The sequence below is a fragment of the Podarcis pityusensis genome (genome assembly GCF_964106645.2).
Source record: "Podarcis pityusensis genome assembly, chromosome: 15".
NCBI classification, from domain to species: Eukaryota; Metazoa; Chordata; class Lepidosauria; order Squamata; family Lacertidae; genus Podarcis; species Podarcis pityusensis.
Window position 1 is genome coordinate 14,964,835 of NC_138040.1, and position 22,928 is coordinate 14,987,762.

At 53.4% G+C, this 22,928-nt stretch overlaps 2 pseudogenes across 4 annotated transcripts in view; both read right to left on the reverse strand.

The window, feature by feature from the left end:
• Nucleotides 1–3,184: 3,184 nt before the first annotated feature.
• Nucleotides 3,185–22,928, reverse strand: part of LOC308464652 (claudin-4 pseudogene) — a 22,733-nt pseudogene continuing 2,989 nt past the window's right edge. The window contains exons 2-3 of one of the 3 annotated variants that reach the window (XR_013991541.1): nucleotides 12,902–13,029; nucleotides 3,185–5,354 (exon numbers count right to left, since the gene is read on the reverse strand). The product of XR_013991541.1 is annotated as a claudin-4 pseudogene (transcript). The remainder of the gene's footprint in view (nucleotides 5,355–12,901; nucleotides 13,030–22,928) is intronic. The other 2 variants (XR_013991540.1, XR_013991542.1) reach the window with 2 other exon arrangements.
• Nucleotides 13,783–15,773, reverse strand: LOC308464654 (claudin-4 pseudogene; annotated as a pseudogene). The gene has a single exon. The product of its transcript is annotated as a claudin-4 pseudogene (transcript).

Consider the following 22,928-nt stretch of genomic DNA (forward strand, 5'->3'; position numbering starts at 1 on the left):
TCGGTTTGGCCAATCGTGGTTCCAGACGGGCAGCGGCAGTTGGTGAGAGCGAAACAACTTTCCTTGGCAGACTGGAGTGAAGACTTGGACTTGCGAATCGATGAAGGGGGGGTGTCAGACGGAGCCGATCGGCAGACCTTAGCGATGTGGCCCCTTCTGGAACACTTCCTACAGATGGCGTCTCTGAATCGACACTTGGCACGGGAATGGTTGCCTCCGCAGCCAGCACATTCCGGTTGGCCCTTGGACTTCTGTTGGAACTTCCTGCGCTCCCGCTTTGTCTGGTGCACGTCATCGTCTTCACTGGAGGATGCCTCCTCACTGCTGGCCTTTTCATGATGCACCGGAACTGGCTCCCTAGCAAGACGCGGGCTGCTGGACTTGCGGATCTCCTGGGCGGAGCGTTCAGCAGCTTCTGAGGCCACAGCCTCCTCAATGGCTTTCTGTAGCGTGAGGTCTGGCTTGGCTAGGAGGCGCCGTTGCAGATGGATGTCCCGGACCCCGCAGACGATTCGATCCATCAGGGCATCGTCTAAGTCTCGGAACTCACAGTGCATTGCAGCCTGTCGCAGGGCGGTGGTGTAGTTGTTGATTGACTCCCCCTCTGCCTGGTTCCGGTGGTAGAACGCATGGCGGGCAGCAATCTTGGACGGCTTTGGTGCGTAGTGGTTGCGGAGCTTCTCTTGGATCGTGTCCCATGGTGTTGCCTGGACTGCTTCAGGCGCAACCAACGCTCGGGCCGTCTCAAACACCTCAGGCCCACAGAGGCTGAGGAATAGGCCCCGCTTCCGCTCCTGTGATACTTCTGTCAGCTCGTTGGCTTGGAGGTAGCAGTCGAACCGAGCGAGGTAGGAGTCCCATGATTCAGAGGCTGGCGCAAACGGCGGTAGAGGCACAAGTGAAGCCATGATTCTGATGCCGGCGTGAAGGGCGATGGATGGAACACAGTGCTCTAGCCAGAACAGTCAGCTCTGAATTGGTTCTGCCCAGTGATTTCGCTCAGTGATTTCGCTCTGTGATTCAGCTCAGTGATTCAGCTCAGTTCAGAGGCTGGCCGCATCTGGCTGTGCTCTGATGTCCATCAATCCCACCTTCGTCGCCAGTGTTAGGTCGTGGGTTGACATAGCAGCCGGCACAGCGATTTCTTCAAGTAGCTCTTTATTATGGTAAGCTGGAATAGAACTAACTGCGAACAGCTCAGCCGGCCTGTATTTATAGGCAGCCGGCTGTCAACATTGTAACCACAACAGCCCAGAGTTCCCGCCTAAAATAACTGCCGCGGACCTGAGTGAAAACTATCTACAGACCTGAGTGAAAACTATATACAGTATCCCCCTGTTGGCCCAGGGTGAAACTACACTACATAACACTTTCCTTCTCTGGTCGGCCACTGTGAGAACAGGATGCTAGACTAGATGGGTCATTGCGTGAACATTTATTACATATGGACTACATGGGCCATTGGCCTCATCCAGCAGGCTCTTCTTACCCTCTTAAGATGTTCGTAGACAGTTTCTGTTGTTGGCATTTGTCTGTCTCAAGAGGCAATGGAGTGCACCTTCTGGGGTAAAGCCAGACTGCTGCGTTAGCAGCACCAAAGTGACCACCCTGGGCTGCCTGAATGACAAGACCCCCCCTCTCAGCCTCACTGATGTGGTCCAAAGGAAAGCAGAGCAATACGTTTGGCACCAGCTTGGCTGCAGGAGTTGCTGGAAGGAGACGTATAAGGCGCCATCCAACTGTCTCAGGGACTCCACTCCTATTTTGAGTAGAGTTTACTCCTTAGCCAGGGCCATCCTAAGCATATCCGGTGCCGTGGTGCGAAGATCCCTCTGGCGCCACCCTTTCCCAGAGTTGCCGACCTTTTTTAGGGCGGATGGCACTGCCGGCGACGTGGCCAGCTTTGCAGGGCTGGAGGAGGCAGGCAGCAGCTGGAGGGCAGCTCCTCCGGCAGGGAAGAGGCAGAGGCTGGACGCGGCAGCTCCTGGCTCAGCTGCCCGCATGGTGGAGGTGGGCAAGGGCGGTGAGCTAATGCCGGGAGGAGCTGTGTCCAGCCCCGCCTCTTCCCTGGCGCCCTCCAGAACTTTGCACCCTGGCGCCCTCCGCCACTAGCCTCTATGGGTAAGATGCCCCTGTCCTTAGCCTTTCTTCTCCTGAAGATGTCCTGCAAGACAGCAGAGGCTTAGGACCAGGGTTTCCCTTCTCCTAGATGGGCTCCCTTCCCAGGTTGACGAGTCCCATCTGCCCCTCACTTTCTTCTGCGGCACATGCAGAAACTGCCTTCTTGGCCGTTGGACCCACAGCTGGTCTCATCCGTTCAGTCTTCTGGAGCCTGTCTTTGCATGCAGGAAAAGCCCCTACCTCACCAAGGTAGACCCACCAGCTACCCTCATTTGGTATAGGCAGCCAGTCGAAGCCATTGCAGGGCTGTGGCCGCTGTCACATGCGGACAAGTTCTGGGAGTCAAAGGTGAGAGATGAGTGCAGGATGGGGACCAAACATGGACAAACTACCCCGGAAGGAGCACAATCTGTTCCCCACCAGAGCTGCTCCCCCTCCCCTAACACCCTATATACCCAGAACAGTCTCTACAAACCCTCAGAAAATGGTGGAACTAGAGAAATATTAAATCCAAATGGGGAAGGGGGGGTAGAAGGAAGCCCAAATGTGTGAATGTTTGCACCTTCTCTCTCCAAACAATCTGAAACAAGGGTCTTGAAAGCGGCAAATCCTTGCAGAAATATGGATAAGGGTGAGTTCCGTGTTGCCAAACTGGGTTCCCCAGTGGGCAAAAGAGGGTTATAACTCAGTTTGGCAGGTCTGCAAGGGAGGAAGGGACGGCGAGACAGAGAGCGAGAAAATGCTTCTTTCTGTAAAGGGCTTAACTAAAGTTGACTTAGCCTAATGGAGAGGAGAAGGATATATAAAAGCAGTTCCGGGCGATTTAATACAATGTGCATGCATGCCTTCTAAAGAACAATACGTGTGAGCCATTTAAAGGAGATCAAGGCTCCAGATAAATACTGACTTCCTGCCCACAATTAATGGAGTCGCAGGACCTCTTGGCTCCAACAGCTTCCTTGTGGGCAGAAAAGCCCCAGCTTGGGAGTCTTCCCGGCCAAATGGGATTCTTGCCTTTAAGGCAAGATTGCCACAGCACAGCCCTGCGGTGATACATCAATGCTCCATTAAAGTTGTATTTTTATTTGCATTTTGCACCTGGTTTACAACCTGCACCAACTTCCTTGTGCTCTTTTTTGAGGAGTCACTGCTTATTTTAAAACACCAAAGTTTACATAGGGAGGACACCTCTCTCCCTCCTCTCTTTTTACAGGACGAATGTGGGTGGGGTTTGCAGAAGCTGAACAAAGGCGTGTGAGCACAGATTTATGCTTTTGGAAATGTTACACAGCCTCATGCTAGCTTGGGTTGATGGAAGTTGGGCATCCAGCAACATGGAACTGACTCAGAAAGGCTCTACTTTGTTGAAGGTTTTTAAGCAGAGGTTGGATGGGGGCCTGTCAGGGATTCTTTAGCTGTGGCTCCTGCATAGCAGGGGGGGGGGTTGGACTTGATGAGGCCCCTTCCAACTCTATTTCGGTGATTCCATGATTCCATATCCTCCAACATTTCTCTGACATTCTCTTCCACATCAAGAAGCTTCTGCAGTTGATCTCGCTGCAAACATATACATCATATTCACATCTACATCAGTCACCTTGAGCCAATTACAACCTCTCGGTTGAACCTACCTCACAGGACTGTTGTAAAGAAAAAAAGGTGTGAGGGAAGGGAATGTGTGTAACACCTTCAACAGATAAATGGAATTTGGAAAGAATTAAGCTGTAAACTGCCTTCCTGTCAGGGAAAAAGGCAGGATATAATACTAATATGATGAGGATGATGATGATGATGATAAGTTTGAGAATGATCAGGAACATACCAGAGAGTAAATCCCATTGAACTCAGTGGGACTTAGATCTGAGTAAAAATGCTTAGGATTTAAGTGTGAAGCTGCACAGTCTTCACCCAGTTACCTGAGAGTAAGCTCCATTGAATACAGTGGGACTTACTTCTCTACAGTAGACAGCGTAAGGCTCCATTTACAATCAAGGAATAAACACGTTTCCTAAAAATGGCTCGCTGCTGAAGCATTGCAATTTTAAGTGGATTGGTGACATTTTCCTTCAAGGCTTCATACGCCAGCTTCACCATTTCATTTGGTGCAGGAATTTTATTTTCAGTATAAACAGGACTCAATTTTTGCAGCTACTACACACACGACACTTTTAATTGTTTTCCAAGATGTGGAGGGAAGGAAAAAGGGAAAGCATGACATTGTGGGATGAAAACAGAATCTGGGACTGCTTCTGTAATTTTGGGACCGACCCTGGAAAACGGGGACACTTGGGAGGGTATGTGATTCGATCTGCCAAAGGTTGATATGGCTGGAGAACCGGTGGCCTTCCAAATCTTGCTGGACTGACTAGAACTCCGACCATTCCCTGATCATGGGTCATGCCAGGGATGGGTGTCCCTTTAGTACCAAACGCTCCCTGAGTTCATACTCCAGCAAGGAGTGACTTGCAAAAAGCAACATGCAGCTTCTTTGTTCTCCCCCTGCACAAATCCTATAGAAGTGAGAAACCTTTCCCCTCCTGAAGCGAGAGGTGCGCCCCCACATAGCAGTCAAACATAGTCTTTCCGGGCATAGCTGCCCGGGGTGGAGTGCCTCCCCCCGGCCCAGTATCTCACTGGGTAAGGTTTGGTGCTCCCCTTCTGTGGGAAGTGGCAGCACAGCATGGCGCCTCCGAAGACCAGGAGGGCACTGGCTGCCCAACCCACATACAGCGAGATGCCCAGCTCTCGCTTCAAGGCCTCGGGCACCAGGGGGTTGTAGAAATTGCTGACGATGGCGCTGGCAGACCAGGAGATGGGGACAAGCAGAGTCAGCCCGGCCAGGACGAACCCCCCACCGGCCACTGCTGAGACTCTCCCCTTGGCCTCCGGGTCCTCCACGCAGCGGGTGCACTCAGCTCCGGTGATGGCCACGAGCAGGGCCAGGGCGGAGATGGCGATGGAGACCACCACCAGGGCGCGGGCTGCCTGAAGGTCAGCGGGGAGGTCCAGCAGGGAGTCGTAAACCTTGCACTGCATCTGGCCGGTGCTCTCGTAGACGCAGTTCATCCACAGCCCTTCCCAGAAGACCTGGGCCACGATGATGTTGGAGCCAATGAAGGCCGTCACTTTCCACATGGGCATGGCACAGGCCAAGATGGCGCCCAGGAAGCCCAGGACCGACAGCACCAGGCCTCCCATCTGCAAGGCCAGGACCGCCATCGTGCTCCCCCCTGCTGGGGAAACACACAGAGGGTGGTTAGTTGGAAGCAGGAGCCTTGGGGTTGGGAGAATGCCAGGTAAAGCTTCCCAAACTTTCAAGGGTCAGGACTGAGGGGATTCTGAATACAGTGGAACCTCGGTTTTCGAACGTAATCTGTTCCGGAAGACCGTTCGACTTCCAAAATGTTCGAAAGCTGCAGTGTGCATTTCCGGAAGCATTTCCGTCCAGAAAACTCTATACAGAAGCCATGTGGCACGTTCAGATTCCGAAAAGCGTTCAAAAACCAAAGCAGTTACTTCTAGGTTTTTGGCGTTCAAAAGCTGAAACGTTTGACTTTCGAGATGCTTGAAAACTGAGGTTCCACTGTATATTGTCAGGAGCCAGAGTCAGGAGTATGTCAGCCACAAAACACCCGGTTTCAGTGAAGCTGACCCTTTATTCAAAGAAGCTAAACAGCTCTGGCTGTTTACACGTACATATACCTACCTACCTACCTACCTACAGAGCTTTTTTTCTAGGGGTATGCAGGGTTATGCATACCCCTAAACAGTCTGTGAATCTTTGTACTTTTGTCCATTAACTATTTATTTTCCCTGATTTGAACTATAAAATGGTGGTTTTCTTGAGTCAAAATGAGAGTACCCCTAAACGTTTTTTAAGAAAAAAAGCACTGCATACATACATACATACACAGACCATATGTATATGGTCATTTGAGCTCTGCCCCTTAGATACTTTTAGCTTATGAGATACCTTTTCAAGAAGGGCAATTTGCCAAACCCTAGAGCGCCAGCAATCCAAATTATTAAAGGTTTTCCAGGATTCGGCAACACAGCCCCAGGCTGCCACCGAGAGATGAATATTAAGTTATTTACTTCTCAGATCCCACTCCATTTTTGTATACAGGTTCAAATTTGCCAGGTGGGAAGATGGAGCAATCATTTGCTGAGTTATCAAAGAGATCTCAGCAAACACCTCCACCCCAAATGCAGCAGCCTTTGAGCAGGCCCACAGCCTGTTTTTCTGGCCGCCACACCTGGCAGGGAGCGGGTGCGAGGGGGTGTAGTTCAGGGGGTTGTAGCTCAGCTGCCGCCAGCCCTAGGAGACCAGTCTCGGCTTCCGGCTCAGAGAGGAGGAGGCCCAAGCGCTCCCATGGAGTCTGCGTTGCATTGCTACCTCTTGAGCAAGAGTCTCCTTCTGTGGCGCTGGCCATGAGGGAGGAGTGCCTCCTTCCGCACCCTCTCTCTGTTTGCCCTCCCACCCAAGATGGCGGCCGATGTGAAGCCATGAGGTGGCCTGAGGCAAGGGACGGCCTGCCTGCTTCAGCCCTCACGTGGGAACAGTGTTCAAAAACATCTCCACCTAAGAAAGAAGCTGTAGGTGTGAGGAAATAACCTGCCGTTGCTCCAGAATGATGTTGCTGGACCAGGGGTCAGCAAACTTTTTCAGCAGGGGGCCGGTCCACTGTCCCTCAGACCTTGTGGAGGGCTGGACTATATTTTGAGGGGAAAAATAATGAACGGATTCCTATGCCCCACAAATAACCCAGAGATGCATTTTAAATAAAAGGACACATTCTACTCATGTAAAAACATGCTGATTCCCGGACCGCCCGCGGGCCGGATTTAGAAGGCGATTGGGCCAGATCCGGCCCCCAGGCCTCAGTTTGCCTACCCATGTGCTAAACTGTGGCTCTCGCCATTTTGTCTGCTGGGAGTCTTCAGAAGGCCGCAGGGCCCTGCAGATAGTATGGAACTGTTTATGTGAGAAGAATGGAAACAGACTAATATTGATGCATCCCAACTAGAGACTTGCCCGGCCTCCCCTCCACACAGCTCCAAATGGCTTATATTTTATAGAAACATGGACTTCAGATCTATCTGTGGCCCCCGCTATAATGCTGAAGCAAGACATCCCAACCAGTATAAGACCGGCATCTGCAGACCATGCCCCATTGACTGATCAGGTTTTCTACTGTGAATGTTTAGCGCATCAAAAGAGAGAGAGAAGGGGAGGAGAAAGTCAGAGAGAAAATGTTATGTACTGAGTTGAATAGGATCCAAAACTGTAGCAGTCTGATTGGTCCTAGAACAATAGGATCCAAAAGGCAGCAGTCTGATTGGTCCTAGAACAATAGGATTCAGAATGCAGCAGTCGGATTGGTCCTAGAACAATGCAGCAGTATGATTGGTTGGCAGGAACCACCCAATCCTGCTCCAGATAGAAGTGAATCCACAACCTGATTGGCTTACAGTAGAATTCCAGAATTAGCCAATCATGTGCAGCCCATTGTGTAAATAATGTATATAAAGCAGATACTGTGAGGGGACATTATTCATTCCTCCTCACCACTATGAGCTGAATAAAGAGCATGAAATCACTTTGCGACTCTGAGTATATTTCACTGGCGACGAAGGTGGGATCCCGCTGAGCTGACTGCCACACACAGCACCGCAGCACCGCCAACTGCCGCACTGCTGCCTCGCACCGTGTATCCAGGCTTCAGCTCCGGGGCACAAGGAACTCAGAATGGCAGCCAACAGCAGCTTCTCGCCATTCAACCCAGCATCTGGAGACTGGGAAGCGTACGCCTCCCGTTTCACCTTCCTCCTAGAAGCCAAAGGGGTCACCGACGAAGAAGACGCCAAGAAGAGGGCGATATTCTTCAGCGTCTGCGGAGAGGAGACGTTTGAAATCGCCCGGGCTCTCCTTGCGCCTGAAGACGTCGCTACTGTTCCATACAAAACAATAATGGAACAGCTGAAGGGGCACTTTTCGCCGCAGCCCTCAGTGGTGGCTCGTCGAAATGCCTTCTACGCAAAGCGGCAAGCCCCTGGGGAAACCATAACTGGGTTTGTGACCTCTCTCCGCCAAGCCGCCCGGTTCTGCAACTTCTCAGAGCTGGAGAACATGCTTCGTGACCGCCTCGTCGGTGGCCTGAAGGATGAGAAGCTGCAACGACGCCTCTACGCTAAGAAGGACCTAACGTTCCAGGTCGCTCTGGAGGAGGCCCTGGCAACAGAAGCTGCCGAGAGGTCGACCCAAGAGGCACGGCCGAGCCTGCCATCCCAACCGAGGGTCCACCATGAAGACCTCACCGACGACTCAGGATCCGACAGGGAGGAGGTGCACCGAGTACAGCAGCGCACTCAAGCAGCGCACAGACCACAGCTGCCTCGACGAGAAGGAGGGAACTGCGCAAGCTGCGGGGAGAGTCACGAGAGGAGGACCTGCCGTTTCCGCAACGCAGAGTGCAGGCAGTGCAGAAAATCGGGACACATCGCCCGGGTGTGTCGGGCTCGGCCCACCCGACACCAGGCATCAGATGACCAATCCAAGAGCCCCAGGTCCCGGGGCCCAACGCACCAAGGCAACTCGACGGAGCTCACGGACTTCCAGGTATACCAGTTGCCCCACCCCAACGTAGAGAAAATTTATGTAGAGGTACAGATAGAGGGGGCCCCATGCCGCATGGAGCTTGACACGGGTTCAACTCTATCCATAATCTCGGCAAGGACCTTAAGGAAACTGTGTCCCACTGGGGGTCCCAAACTCAGGCCGGCCCCATTCACCCTCCGGGACTTCCAGAAACGTAAGGTCCCCACAATGGGGGTGGGGACCTTCAGGGTGCAATACCGAGGGCGGACGCGGCAACTGGACTTGCTTGTGGTCAAGGGCCCCTACATTAGCTTACTGGGATTGGCATGGTTTGGACCACTGGGGCTAGCTGTCACCGGGGTGAACCACACTAGCTTACAAGTGGACGTGGACGCCATATGCAAGGAATTTCCAGGGGTTTTCGATGGGAAATTGGGACAGTATACGGGCCCCCCCATTGCGCTACAGCTTGACCCCGCAGTACGACCGGTCAGGCTCAAGGCCCGCCGGGTCCCGTTCGCCTTGAAACCCCGTATAGACGAGGAATTGGACCGACTCGTAGAGCAAGGAGTGCTGGAGCCGGTGCCTAATGCTCCCTGGGAAACCCCAATCGTCACACCCGTCAAGCCTAATGGTTCGGTCCGCATCTGCGCAGACTACAAATGTACCATAAACAAGGCCCTCACGGCCCACGCATACCCAGTGCCAGTGGTCAGCCATGTCCTTGCCACCCTGGCTGGGTCGAAAATTTTTGGCAAGCTGGACTTGGCCCAAGCATATCAACAGCTGCCAGTAGATGAGGCCACAGCAGAGGCACAGACGATTGTGACGCACAGAGGAGCGTTCAGGGTAAAGCGGCTGCAATTCGGTGTCAGCGTGGCACCAGGCATATTCCAGAATATAATGGACTCTCTCCTTAAAGGGATTCCTGGCGTCACCCCCTTCTTCGATGATGTGTTGATTGCCGGCCCCACACCAGAGGAGTTTGAGGACCGCCTCCGCACCGTTCTGCACCGTTTCCAGACGGCGGGTCTCAAGGTGAAGCGGGAAAAATGTCTACTAGGAGTGCCTCAGGTGGACTTTCTGGGATTTATGGTGGACGCAGAAGGGGTCCACCCGACTGGGGACAAGGTACGGGCCATTTGTGATGCCCCAGCGCCCAAGAGCAAGACTGAACTTCAGGCCTTCTTGGGACTATTGAACTTTTACCATTCCTTCCTTCCCCACAAGGCGGCGGTAGCGGAGCCCCTACACAGACTCCTGGACAAGCGGGCCCCTTGGGTGTGGGGCCAGCGCCAGGAGGCCGCATTCCAGGCAGTCAAGGACTTGCTTGTCTCAAACTCGGTCTTGGCACACTTCGACGAGAGGCTGCCGGTGGTGCTAGCATGCGACGCCTCACCCTATGGCATTGGAGCTGTCCTGGGGCACCAACTCCCGGATGGAAGAGAGGTACCGGTGGCGTACTTTTCCCAGACACTCAACACAACCGAGCGGAACTACTCGCAAATCGACAAGGAGGGTCTGGCAATCGTAAAGGGAGTAAAAAAATTCCATGATTTCTTGTACGGGCGGCCCTTCACCGTGGTGACTGACCACAAGCCGTTGCTTGGCTTGTTTGCCCCCGAAAAGCAGACCCCCCAAGTGCTGTCTCCTCGCGTCCTCAGGTGGTCAATTTTCCTTGCCAGCTACCAGTATGCACTGATTCACCGACCTGGGAAGGCGATGGGCCATGCGGACGCCCTCAGCAGGCTACCACTACCGGAAACAGGCCCTGACCCAGCACCTGCACAAGAGGTTATGAGCCTGGAGCTGCTTCCCGACCGCCCCATTCAGGCACAAGAAGTTGCACACCATTCCAAGAAAGATAGGGTCATCTCCCGGGTCCTGGACTGGGTGTGGAGGGGATGGCCCAGCAGCAGCCCCGGGCCAGAATTCGCCGGCTACACAACCCGCAAACATGAACTGTCGGCCCACAAGGGGTGCCTGTTATGGGGAAGCAGAGTCGTTGTTCCCCAGCCCCTCTGCAAAAGGGTCCTCACAGCCCTACACGAGACACATCCAGGGGTAGTAAGAATGAAGGCCCTTGCCAGGAGTTATGTGTGGTGGCCGGGGATCGATGGAGAGATAGAGGCCTGGGTCAAACACTGCCAGGCCTGCCAAGAATCCCGCCCAGATCCCCCAAGGGCCCCAGTCCAGTCCTGGGAGTCCGCCCGAGCACCATGGTCACGCCTGCATGTGGATTTCGCTGGCCCCTTTCAGGGGAAAACATTCTTCATAGTGGTGGACTCCTACACCAAATGGCTGGAAGTCGCACTGGTACCGTCCACTTCCACGTCCGCAGCCATCCGGGTACTACGCAGGCTGTTTGCAACCCACGGGCTCCCTGACACTCTCGTCTCAGACAACGGGACTGCATTTACGTCAGGAGAATTCCAAACCTTCACAGCGCAGAACGCCATCCGCCACATCCGTTCGGCGCCGTTCCACCCTGCCACCAATGGCCAAGCAGAACGCATGGTGCGGACCACCAAGGACACCCTTCGCCGCATGACGCAAGGGGACTGGGAGTACCGCCTTGCCACATTCCTTCTAGCACAGCACAGCACCCCCAGCTCAACGACTGGCCGGAGCCCCGCTGAACTACTAATGGGTCGGCGCCTTGCAATCAGATTGGACCGCCTTCACCCCGATAGAGCTCAGGATGAGGTAGTGGTGGGGGAAGGCAGGAACCCCCGGACCTTCGAGGCCCAGGACCCAGTGTACGCAAAGAATTTTGGGGCAGGCCCAGCATGGGTACCCGCCACAATCACCAGGGTCACTGGCCCCGTGTCGTACGAGGTGCTAACGGATGGGGGGCAATGCTGGCGCCGCCACTGCGACCAGATACGGCGACGATTCCCGGGAGAAAACCAGGAGGAGGACAGGTCAGAGGAGTCCCAAGGGAACAGCGGGGCAGTGAGGCCCATAGAGCAGGAGGGGCCAGCAGGAGAGGCAGAATCAGTAAATACAGAGAGGACCCGTGAGGCCGAAAGGACACCGGAACCAGAACCACGACTGAGCGAGCCGGTTGCACCAGACCAAACAGCCGCATCACAGCCAGCATCCTTGGAACACGAGCCAGAACCCGGAGCCCGGACCAGGGAACACCCCAGGCCACAACGCACACGTAGGCCGCCGGGATACCTTGAGGACTATGAATGCGACCTCCCGGGCAGGACTGGAACTTAGAGGGGAGGGGTGTTATGTACTGAGTTGAATAGGATCCAAAACTGTAGCAGTCTGATTGGTCCTAGAACAATAGGATCCAAAAGGCAGCAGTCTGATTGGTCCTAGAACAATAGGATTCAGAATGCAGCAGTCGGATTGGTCCTAGAACAATGCAGCAGTATGATTGGTTGGCAGGAACCACCCAATCCTGCTCCAGATAGAAGTGAATCCACAACCTGATTGGCTTACAGTAGAATTCCAGAATTAGCCAATCATGTGCAGCCCATTGTGTAAATAATGTATATAAAGCAGATACTGTGAGGGGACATTATTCATTCCTCCTCACCACTATGAGCTGAATAAAGAGCATGAAATCACTTTGCGACTCTGAGTATATTTCAGAAAACATTTCCTTTCGAGCATTTGCTTTGCTGAAATTTCTCATCTGGTCCGCTGATGGGGCTTGACTGGAATGTGTTCTCTCTCTCTCTCTCATAATGTTAGAACTCAAGGACATGTCATTAATCTGAATGCTGGAAAATTCAGGACAAAGAAAATAAAGTCCTCCTTCACACCAGAAATAATTAAACCATGGAACTCATTTCCACAGGAGGCTGCAGTCTAAAATCCTGCCCATCACTTTAGACAGTGCCGAGCTAGATGAGCCCATGACCTGATTCCATACAAGGCAGCTTCTGATGTTCCTCTGAGCAGTTTGCAAACTCAAAACTTCCCCTCTTCTTGCTCAAGAGCCCTATCTCAGCTCTTTACCTCTCAAAACCAGTTCTATCCCCACCCCTGGCACACACGCGCCCCAGTCTGGTATACGGTGTCTTCTTCCTCTTCCTTGGAATTACCAATGTGCCAACACAAAGGTGGCAGAGCAATCAGGTTACTAAAAGACTCACCTGCCTCCCTGCCCACCCGCCCACTAAGCAGCCGGAAAGGTGGTTCAGTCCTATTAGGAATATTTACCTGATGTTCTTGTTGCCCCACCTAACAGAAAGGATATCGTGGAGGTGGGGGAAGTAGCTACAAAATGATTGCGGAATAATAGATTTGTAGAGTTGGTAGGAATCTCAAGGGTAATCTAGTCCAACCCCCTGCAATATAATGCATTTTAATATTATTTACATGAATGTTGGCATTTTTTAACGTGCCCTTTCCCCTCATGTACACATTGTTTGGTTGTGCAAAATTCAGAGAGCTGCAGGATTTCAAAGGATGGCTTTTTTGATTTGCAAAATGTTTCAGGAGAGCAAATCAGGCTCAACTTGAAATGCAAACCAAACCAAATTTCTCCCTGCCCTTAGACACAAGCCAGGGTTTATTCAATTCTGCCCCCCCCCCCTCTACCTCAGGGACCTTCAAGGTTGTTAATGATCTAGCAAAAAACAACTAAAGAGAAATATATAAGGGTCAGTGATTGAAAACAATCCCTGAAAAACGGGCACAAGAGCCCCCATAATTTATTTAATATTTATTTGTGACATTTACATCTCACCTATTTTCTCCAAGGAGCTCAGAGTGACTTACATGGTTCTCTTCCTCCTCATTTAATCCTCGCAACAACCTTGCGAGGTAGATGAGGCTAAGAGTGAGTGACTGGCCCAAAGTGAGTTTCAGGGGTGGTGGGGAATTTGAACCCCGGTCTTTCCCAGGTCCTAGTCTGACACTCTAACCACTACACCACAGCTGGCTCCCTTAACAGGCTAAACATCACAGCCCCAAGAAGATGACAGAGGATCTTGCAACCGTTAATGAGAAAGTGAATCATTTCCCCCTCAGCACAGAAATGATGTAAAGAAATTGCATGAAAGGAGTATAATATGTGGAATGGAGAGGACAGAAAGGTGTGCTTCTTTTTTGTTATTTATTCAAAGCATTTCTAGGCTGCTGGATGGAATTTACAATCAAATAAAAGGCAATTTGAAAATGCAAAAATAAAATACTGAAACACACACACGCACACACACACACGCGCGCACACACACCAGAATGCCTAACTTGAGATTCTCTATCTCTCTGTCTCTCTCCCACCTTTCTCCCCCTCTTCCTACTCGGGCATCCCTGATTCAGGCAGAGGCAGAATATGAAAAGCCTGGCTGTCAAAGGAGAGATCAGCCTCAGAGCATCGCTTGGGCCACAGAAAACAGGATAGTTGAATGTTACTGTAGCTGATGGGAGCACACAGCCCTGCTGGCTGGGGGCACTGGTGGAAAGGTGCCACACTAAGAAGGCCAGCATAGGTCAAAACACCCACTTCCCCAAAAATATACTGACTGAATAATGGGCTAGAGCCACTAACCAGAGGGAAAGAGGTTCAGAAATTGACCTGAAGAGTCTCTGGAGGTCCCTAGCCCCAGATACAACGTTTCTGGCAGCGACTGGTCCCCAAGGTTGCACCCTGTGAGCTTCGTGCCCAAGTGGGGATTTGAACCCTGGTCTCTCCTAGTTCCTAACTTGTCACCACAACACCACAATGCAGAGTCTTAGCATCCAAACTCTCACTGGCTTCCCCCTGCCACTCCACAGTTCCAAGCCAGGTAGCGAGATGCAGCTTCCAATCCTAGGCAAACCCAGAAATGCTCCTGGAACACAGAGACACACACAAACCCTTAACCCCCACCATCCTGGGGCTGTTAGTCCCATCCCTTTGTGGCTCTTGAGTCTCAAAGTCACAAGGAAGCTTCCCTCAAAAGCTTCAGTCCAGCTTAGAAATCTAACATCCGCCGGGTGGTTTGGAAGCTCACTCTGCTTCTGCAGCTCAAAGGCAGTGTGACAGAAGCCAGTTCCTGGCCTGCTTTGGTGGTCAACCTAGCCGCGTTCCCGTGGGCACAGCAAACAAAGGCTGCTTCCAGAGTCAAGACACAAAGTGCGGGGGGTGGGAGAGAGACTCAGGCAGCGAAGGAGGGTCCCTCTCCATCCGCAGTAAAACCTACTCAGTCGCCTTCATGGTGGAAAGGTCCCTCAGGAGAAGGGGATGGTCCTTAGACGTAGTTACTGGCAGGCACTGACCGCGCCGCCATGTACTTTGCTGAATACGGCTTCTCACTTTTCGGAGGGCAGTTGCAGCACAGCAAGGCCCCTCCGATGATCAGGAGGCTGCTGGAGGCCCAGCCGATGAACAAGGAGGGCCCGAAATCCCGCCTCTGATTGTAGGCAAGCATGGGGTTGTAGAAGTCCTGGATGATGGCATGGGTGGTCCAGCAGAGGGGGATGAGAAGCAGGAATCCTGAGAGGATGAAGAAGACACCAGCCGCGATGATGACCCGGGCCTTGGGGACTTCCTCCTCCACGCAGTTGGTGCACTTGCCGCCCAGGATGGCAAAGCAGGTGCCCACCACCGCCAGTACAATGGCAATGACCACCAGGGCCCGGCCAGCCTGGATGTCCTGCGGCAGGCCCAGGATGGCCTCATACTGTGTGCACTGCATCTGCCCAGTGCTCTGCATCACGCAGTTCATCCACAGGCCCTCCCAGATGCGCTTGGAGAGCAGGATGTTGTCTTCCTGGGAGATGGCCACTTTCCACATGGGGAGAATGCAGCAGACGAGTGAGCCCAGCCAGCCGATGATGGAAAGGGAGATGCCCAGGACTTGGATTCCCATGGAGGCCATGGCTTCTGGAACTTTGGTCTCCCCTGTTGCGCACCTGCAGCCGAATGGTGAGCGGGAAGACTTGGGAGTGTGAGGCAGGTGGGGAAATTTGGGAAAATTATAGGCTGCAACAGTGGGTGGGGTTTCCTGGCTCCATCCTGGCTGAGAGGACCCAGAGGCTCAAACCTGTTCCCCGGGATTCCTCTGCATCATATAGGCTGGGATTGTTGCGGCACATCTGGGACGAGAGGGCTGAGTTTCCCTGTTCCTGTATCGCTTGGGGAAACCAGCCAGGGATAAGATGGGACGGGTGAAAGAGGCTGGCCGGATGCTGTTTGTAATAAATGTGGGGTTACTCATGCGCAAGTTGGTGCCACTCCTGGCTAGTTTGCCTTGTTAAACCTTTTCTGTCTGGACAGCCCTACACTTCGTGGCTGTTCAGTCGCTAGCAGAATCCGTCAGTGGGCGTTTCTTAAACCTTTTCCAGCATAAAAGTTGTTTGACTCCAAGTCTCCTCCTACTCTCCCTGCGCGGAAGTCTTCTGCGCAGGGAGGGCGTGGGTAGCGGAGGACCCGTGCTCTCCTCGCTGATCTCCGGCGAGGAGTCCTGGAGCCCCCTCGCCGATTCCCCCATCTGCCCCCCTTTATCCCTGGTGTTACGCTGATTTCCTTCCCCAGCTGGTGAGCCGCTTCTCCCCCTGCTGGGCCCTTCTCCAGCATCGCTTGAGAGCCTCGCCTCCGCCTCTGGCTCCGATGTCAGTTCCCTGACATCCACCTCCCCCCCAGGACCCCCTTCACCCCCGGCCCGACCTTTTGATCCAACTTCGTCCCTTTCCTCGGCCGACGATGCGGGGAATCCCCGGAAGGAGCTGTCGCCATCCTCTGAGGACTCAAAACCCGCTTCCCACCCGCTCCGATCTCTCCCCGCGGGGTGGGCCTCCCAGTCTGATTCTTCTTCCTCCGAAGCCTCTCCTTCCTCCTCTTCGGAGGCAGAAAAACCCACAAAATCCTCTTCATCGTCTGTGGTTCCAAATTGCTCCTCCCAGAATCTCGCTAGTGGTTTGGGTTTGTCCGGGAACAGGCTGTGGAATTCCTCCACAAGATACCCGTCATTGATTGCCTCCGCGGGAACCCACGTGTTTTCCGACCTGGGTTCTCCCTCCCAAGCTACCAGGTACTCCACCTGGCGCCCTCGCCACCTTGAATCAAGTATTTCCGTGGCCCGGTTGTGGTGTTCCCTCTCCTCTATCTGCGGGTGTGTGGTGACTTCGCCTTCCCGCCCCGGGACTCCCCGCCCCTCCCTGTACGGTGAGAGTAGGGACCTATGGAACACCGGGTGTATCTTCATGCTGTCCGGCAACTTGAGCTTGAATGCCACGGGGTTCACCTGCTGTGTTACCTCAAACGGCCCCAGCCGCCTAGGCTGCAACTTCTTGCACCCCCCCTTAAAGGGTAACCCCTGGGTTGACAACCACACCCGGTCCCCCACCCGTATGGTCTCCCCTTCCCTACGGTGCTTGTCTGCCTGCCTCTTGTAAATTTCCTTGGCCTGTTCTAAGTTCATCTTAAGTTGCTGGTGCAGGGCCTCCATTTCTTCCACAAACTGCTCTGCCGCAGGTACGCTCCACCCTTCCTCCCCACTCCCCAGGAAGGCCCTGGGGTGACACCCATAATTGGCCATGAACGGGCTCATTCCCGTGGACACATGTTCAGCGTTATTGTACGCAAATTCAGCCAGCGCTAGTTTCTCTACCCAATCGTTCTGCCTCTCGCTGACGTAGCAGCGTAGGTATTGCTGGAGTACACTGTTCGCTCTTTCTGCTTGCCCGTTGGTTTCCGGATGTCTCACCATCGAGAAGCTCACCTCTACCTGCAGCAAGCTCATGAGCTTCCTCCAGAACCGGGAAGTAAATTGTTTCCCACTGTCAGAGCTGGCTCCAGGTCCCAGCTCACAGAGGACCAACGCTAGCCGGCAGTAATGTACAAAAGTCTTTATTGAAGTACAGTTTCCATTTTCAAGCCGCAGCGCCCCAGCTCTACGTCTAGGGGTTAGATCGGCGAAGCTCCATCTGAGTCTCCGCCCCCTGTACACCAGTTTAAGATTCTAGCCTTACTCCACCTCTTCCGTCTCTCCTTTCTCCTCTGGGTCCTGCTACCCCCCGGGGTCCCTTCCTTCCTGGATTCTTCTGACGCTGACGTTGACCCCCCTGACTCCTCCCCCTCTTTTCGGCGGGCTTTGGGACCTGGCTCCCTATCCGGGCTGCCAACTGCGCCGCCCTCCTGTACATTTGAACTTGGCGCGCGCGCCCAGCCTTCAACCTTCCTCTCGACCGTTTCCTCGCTCCCCGATGGAGGCGTGGCCAATCCTGACTCATGTCCTCCCACTGGCAGTGCGCCGCCTGATCCCGATGCCTGGGACTCCTCCCCCCTACTGCACTCTGGTGTGGACGCTGGTCCTGATTTCCAACTGCTGCTCTCTGAGTCCCCTCTGGCCCCTTCTTCCTGGGGTGTCCCCCTAGGCACCCCCCTTGCTCTGACCATGGGAGCCCCTTTCTGTGAATCTTCCGATTCGCTGGAAAGACTCAGAGACCTCGGACCGCTGTCATCGCTAACATTTCCTTCGGACTCCTCCCCCTCGCTCTCTATTTCCTCCCTTTCCTGTGCCTCTCCTCCTGAACCCCTGACACCCGCGATCCGAAATTACTCTCGAGGGATCCCCATGCAACCTGAAGATGTGATCCACAAACAACTTGGCTGTCTCCTCTGCGGTCACCGCATGTGAACAAGCTATGAAATGGCACATCTTTGTCAATAGATCGACTACTACCATGACTGCTGTCTTCCCCCGGGACTTGGGCAAATCGGTCATAAAATCAATGGACACCACCTCCCAGGGTCTTCCCGGCGTGGGTAAGGGTTCCAGTAACGCTGCGGGGGCAGCCCTTTCCCCCTTTGCCCTTTGGCAGCGGTCGCACCCCCGTACATATTCCCGTACATCCTCCCTCACCCTTGGCCACCAGAACTGCCTGGTGACGAGCATCATGGTTTTGTGCTGTCCAAAGTGCCCAGCTGTGGGGTTGTCGTGGAGTTGTTTGAGTACCTTTCCCCTCAGGGTCTCCCCCGGTACATACAGCGCCCCCTTATAGTACAGCACCCCTTCCTTTTCCTCAAAACCCCCTTGGTTTTCTCTTCCATCTCGGAGTTCCCGGATTTTAGTTTGAGCGAACACGTCGTTTCTAGTAAGCCTGGCCAGTTCTCGTTTCCCAACCAAGGCCCCTCCACACACCCATCGGTCCTCGGGGATCACGTGTCGTATCTCCAGCGGTCCCTCTCCTTCCATGTACTCCGGCTTCCGGGAGAGAGCATCTGCTCTTACGTTTTCCTCTCCTGGCACGTATCGGATTTCGAAGGAAAACTTGGAGAACTCCTGTGCCCATCGAATCTGTCTCTGGTTGAGTACTCTTGTGGTCCTCCAGTACTCCAAGTTCTTGTGATCAGTACAAACCTGGATCTTGTGCTGCGCCCCTATCAGCAGATGTCGCCATCGGCAAAACGCCACATAGATCGCCAGCAGTTCGCGGTCGTACACCGTATAGTTTTGCTCCGACTTGCTCAGCTTCCTCGAGAAAAAGGCACACGGCTTCCATTCCTGCTTGCTCCTCCCTGGCTGCAAAAGAACCGCCCCAATGGCTCTGTCGGACGCGTCGGTCTCTAGCCTCATGGGTTTCTCCAGATCAACGTGCAGGAGCTGCTCTTCCGAAGCGAACGCCTTCTTCAGTCTTTCAAAGGATTGCTGGGCACTTTCTGTCCAGACAAACTTCTTTTTGCTACTGAGACAATCTGTGATGGGCGCTGTCAAGTGGGCGAAGTTCTTGATGAACTTCCTGTAGAAGTTGCTGAACCCTAGGAACCTCTGAACGTCCTTCCGGGTTTTGGGGGCCTTCCATTCCAGCACTGCCTGCACCTTGCTTGGGTCCATAGCTAGGCCTTTGTCTGACAACTTGTACCCCAGAAACTCGACTTCTCTGGTGTGAAACTGACATTTTTCCAGCTTGACCCACAACTGGTGCTTCTGCAGTCTCTTTAGCACTTCCCTGACGTCTTTGACATGTTGCTTCTCATTGTCCGAATAGATTAAGACGTCGTCCAAGAAGGCTACGCAGTTCTTATACAGCAGGGACCCCAACACGTGGTGCATGAAAGCTTGAAAACAGGCGGAGCCCGACTGTAATCCAAAAGGCATAACTAAGTACTCAAAGGCCCCCAGGGGGGTGAACATTGTGGTCTTCCATTCGTCCCCCTCCCTCATCCTAATCAAATTGTATGAGGTCCAGCTTGGTAAAAATCTTTCCCTGCCTCACCCGTGTTAAAATGTCATCAATCCTGGGCATTGGGAAGGTCACGGGTTCTGATACCAAATTTAACGCCCTAAAATCTACGACCAATCTGGGCTGGTTAGTTTCTTTTTTGTCCACAAAGAACACCGGACTGCCCCCCACTGCCTTTGATTCCCTTATGAACCCCCTCTTCAGGTTCTTGTCAATAAACTCCCGCAACTCCTTCATCTCCCTGTCCGACATGGCATACAGTTTACCCACTGGCAGCTGAGCCCCTGGGAGCAAGTTGATTTGGCAGTCAAAGGGTCTATGGGGGGGTAGTCTATCCGCCTCCTTCTCGCTGAAGACCTCCTGCAGGTCAGCATATTGTGGTGGCACCTCCCCTTTCGGTTCTACCACTATCCCAGCCACCCTGGCCACGGTCATCCTTGGGGTTTCCTCCCCTAGACAGTGCTCCAAGCAGTAAGCTGACCCAAAGGTGACCGTCCGCTGATGCCATGCCACTACTGGATCATGTAGTGCCAGCCAGCTCATCCCTAATATTATTGGGGGTCCTGCCAGTGTGGCTACATGAAAGGCAATGGTCTCCGTGTGTCTGGAAACCCTCATTCTCATTGGTGGGGTCTGGTGCATCACTTCCCCTCCCAGAAGCTCCCTGCCATCAATGGTGGTCACTTGCAAGGGAAAATCCAGGGGCAGCAGGTGGAGCTGGTGCTCTAGGGCGAAGTCCTTGCTGAAGAAATTGCAGGAACTGCCTGAATCCAACAGCCCCTTCACCTTGACTGGGTGCCCATTCGGGAGTTCTAGCACCACTTCTATGGCTATGGCCGCTCTGGGGGGGTCTGGCTGGGGCACTTCTATTGGTTGCTGGCCTGGCTGCTGTGCCCGCTGAGTGGCAGCCAAGCGTTGGCGTTTCCCTGCTCCTGCCCTTTCCCCCCCTCCTCCTCACCTCCAGCAGCTCCCACCATTCCTTGCCAGGCCTTTCTTTGAGGGCAGACCCTGGCAAAATGTCCTGGCTGCTGGCAGAGGAAACACTTCTTATTAGTTTTCCAATCCTTTCCCTCCCTTTTGCGACCTTCACTGGAGTTTGAAACCTCCCGCGCGCGCGATCAATTTCCATTGGCTCCGCCGGCGGGGAAGGCTGCCTCGGTATTTCAGGAATGCGATAGTCATGGCAACGTTCCCCTCTGCCTTCCCGCTTCTCCTGAGCCCGCGCTTCCTGTCTTACGCCAATCGCAAGCACAGCCTTGGCAGGTGATCCATCGACTGCGGGCGGGGCGCGCAGGAAAGCTCGTCCTTCACCGTTGGGGACAATCCCTCCTCAAACAACATCTGAACGGGTTCCGAGTCCAATTCCCACCCGAGCCGGTGGACTAACATGGCAAAGCGCGACCAGTAGTCTCTAACTGACTGGTTCCCCTGTTTACAACCCATCAGTTCCCGCCGAGTCACACTTTGCTGCACATCACTGGAATACATCGCATCCATCGCCTGGAAGAATTTCCTCAGGTCTTTCAAGGCGGCATTTTGCGTCACCATTAGGGGCCTGATCCATTCCCTGGCCCCATCCTGCAGATGCCCGACAATGTAGGCCACCCTCTCCCCATCGTCCGCAAAATCCTTATGCTGCAGTTCCAAAGCGTATTCTATTTCCGTTCGGAACACGTTGTAGTCCTGGGGCTTCCCCCCAAACTTGTGTACCAGTCCCGGTACCTTCCTTGCTACGGGGGTGGGTCTGACCTGTGCATCGTGAGCCCGCCTTTCTTCCAACCGCGCCGTGAGAAGAGCCACATGCTGTTCCAAATCTCGGTTCCTCTCCACCAGATTTTGCACTCCAGCTGCTCCCTCCGTGGCGCCGGCTTCTCCGGTTTGGCTCATTCTGCTGCCTGCCGGTCGCTGCGCACAAGCAACGTCAAGGACTGACAGATTGCTGTAATAAATGTGGGGTTACTCGTGCGCAAGTTGGTGCCACTCCTGGCTAGTTTGCCTTGTTAAACCTTTTCTGTCTGGACAGCCCTACACTTCGTGGCTGTTCAGTCGCTAGCAGAATCCGTCAGTGGGCGTTTCTTAAACCTTTTCCAGCATAAAAGTTGTTTGATTCCAAGTCTCCTCCTACTCTCCCTGCGCGGAAGTCTTCTGTGCAGGGAGGGCATGGGTAGCAGAGGACCCGTGCTCTCCTTGCTGATCTCCGGTGAGGAGTCCTGGAGCCCCCTTGCCGATTCCCTCATCTGCCCCCCTTTATCCCTGGTGTTATGCTGATTTCCTTCCCCAGCTGGTGAGCCGCCTCTCCCCCTGCTGGGCCCTTCTCCAGCATCGCTTGAGAGCCTCACCTCGCCTGACACTGTTGAATACAAAAGGTGTTGCAGAGCTGGGGGAAGTTCAGAAAAGGGCATCCGGAATGATCCAGAGATGGAGCCACTCCCATAGGTGTGAAGATTTTGCTGTGTTTGGGGCACCGTAGTTCAGGGGGAAAGCGAGTGAGAGTTGGCAGGATAGACACTTAATAAATTATGCATGGCATGGGGAAAATGACTCAAAGGGACCCAAAATGTCATCTAATCCAACCTCCTGCATTGCAGGATAGAGAAAAGTTTTTTCTCCCTCTTTCATAATGCTAGAACTCATGAACATGCCATGAAGCTGAATGTTAGAAGATTCAGGCAAGAGAAAAGAAAGTCCTTCACGCCGCAAATAGTTAAACGATGGAATCACTTCCACAGGAGGCAGTGATGGCCACCAACTTGGATGGCTATAAAAGAGGACTGGACAAATTCAATGCAGATAAGGCTATCAGTGATTCATATCCATGATGGCTATGCTCTGCTTACATGGCCGGAGGCAGTAATGCTTCTGGATATGAGTTCCTGGAAACGACAAGATGAGAGAGAGAGCTCTTGTGCTCAAATCCTGCTTGCAAATTTCCTGTTGGGGCATATGGCTGGCCACTGCAAGAACAGGATGCTGGATTAGATTGGCTTGATCCAGTGTTATCTTCTTATGTTCTTAGGTTAACTTCTTGAATAGTTTGATTTGATACATTCAGGTTTGAATCAAGACAACACTCCAG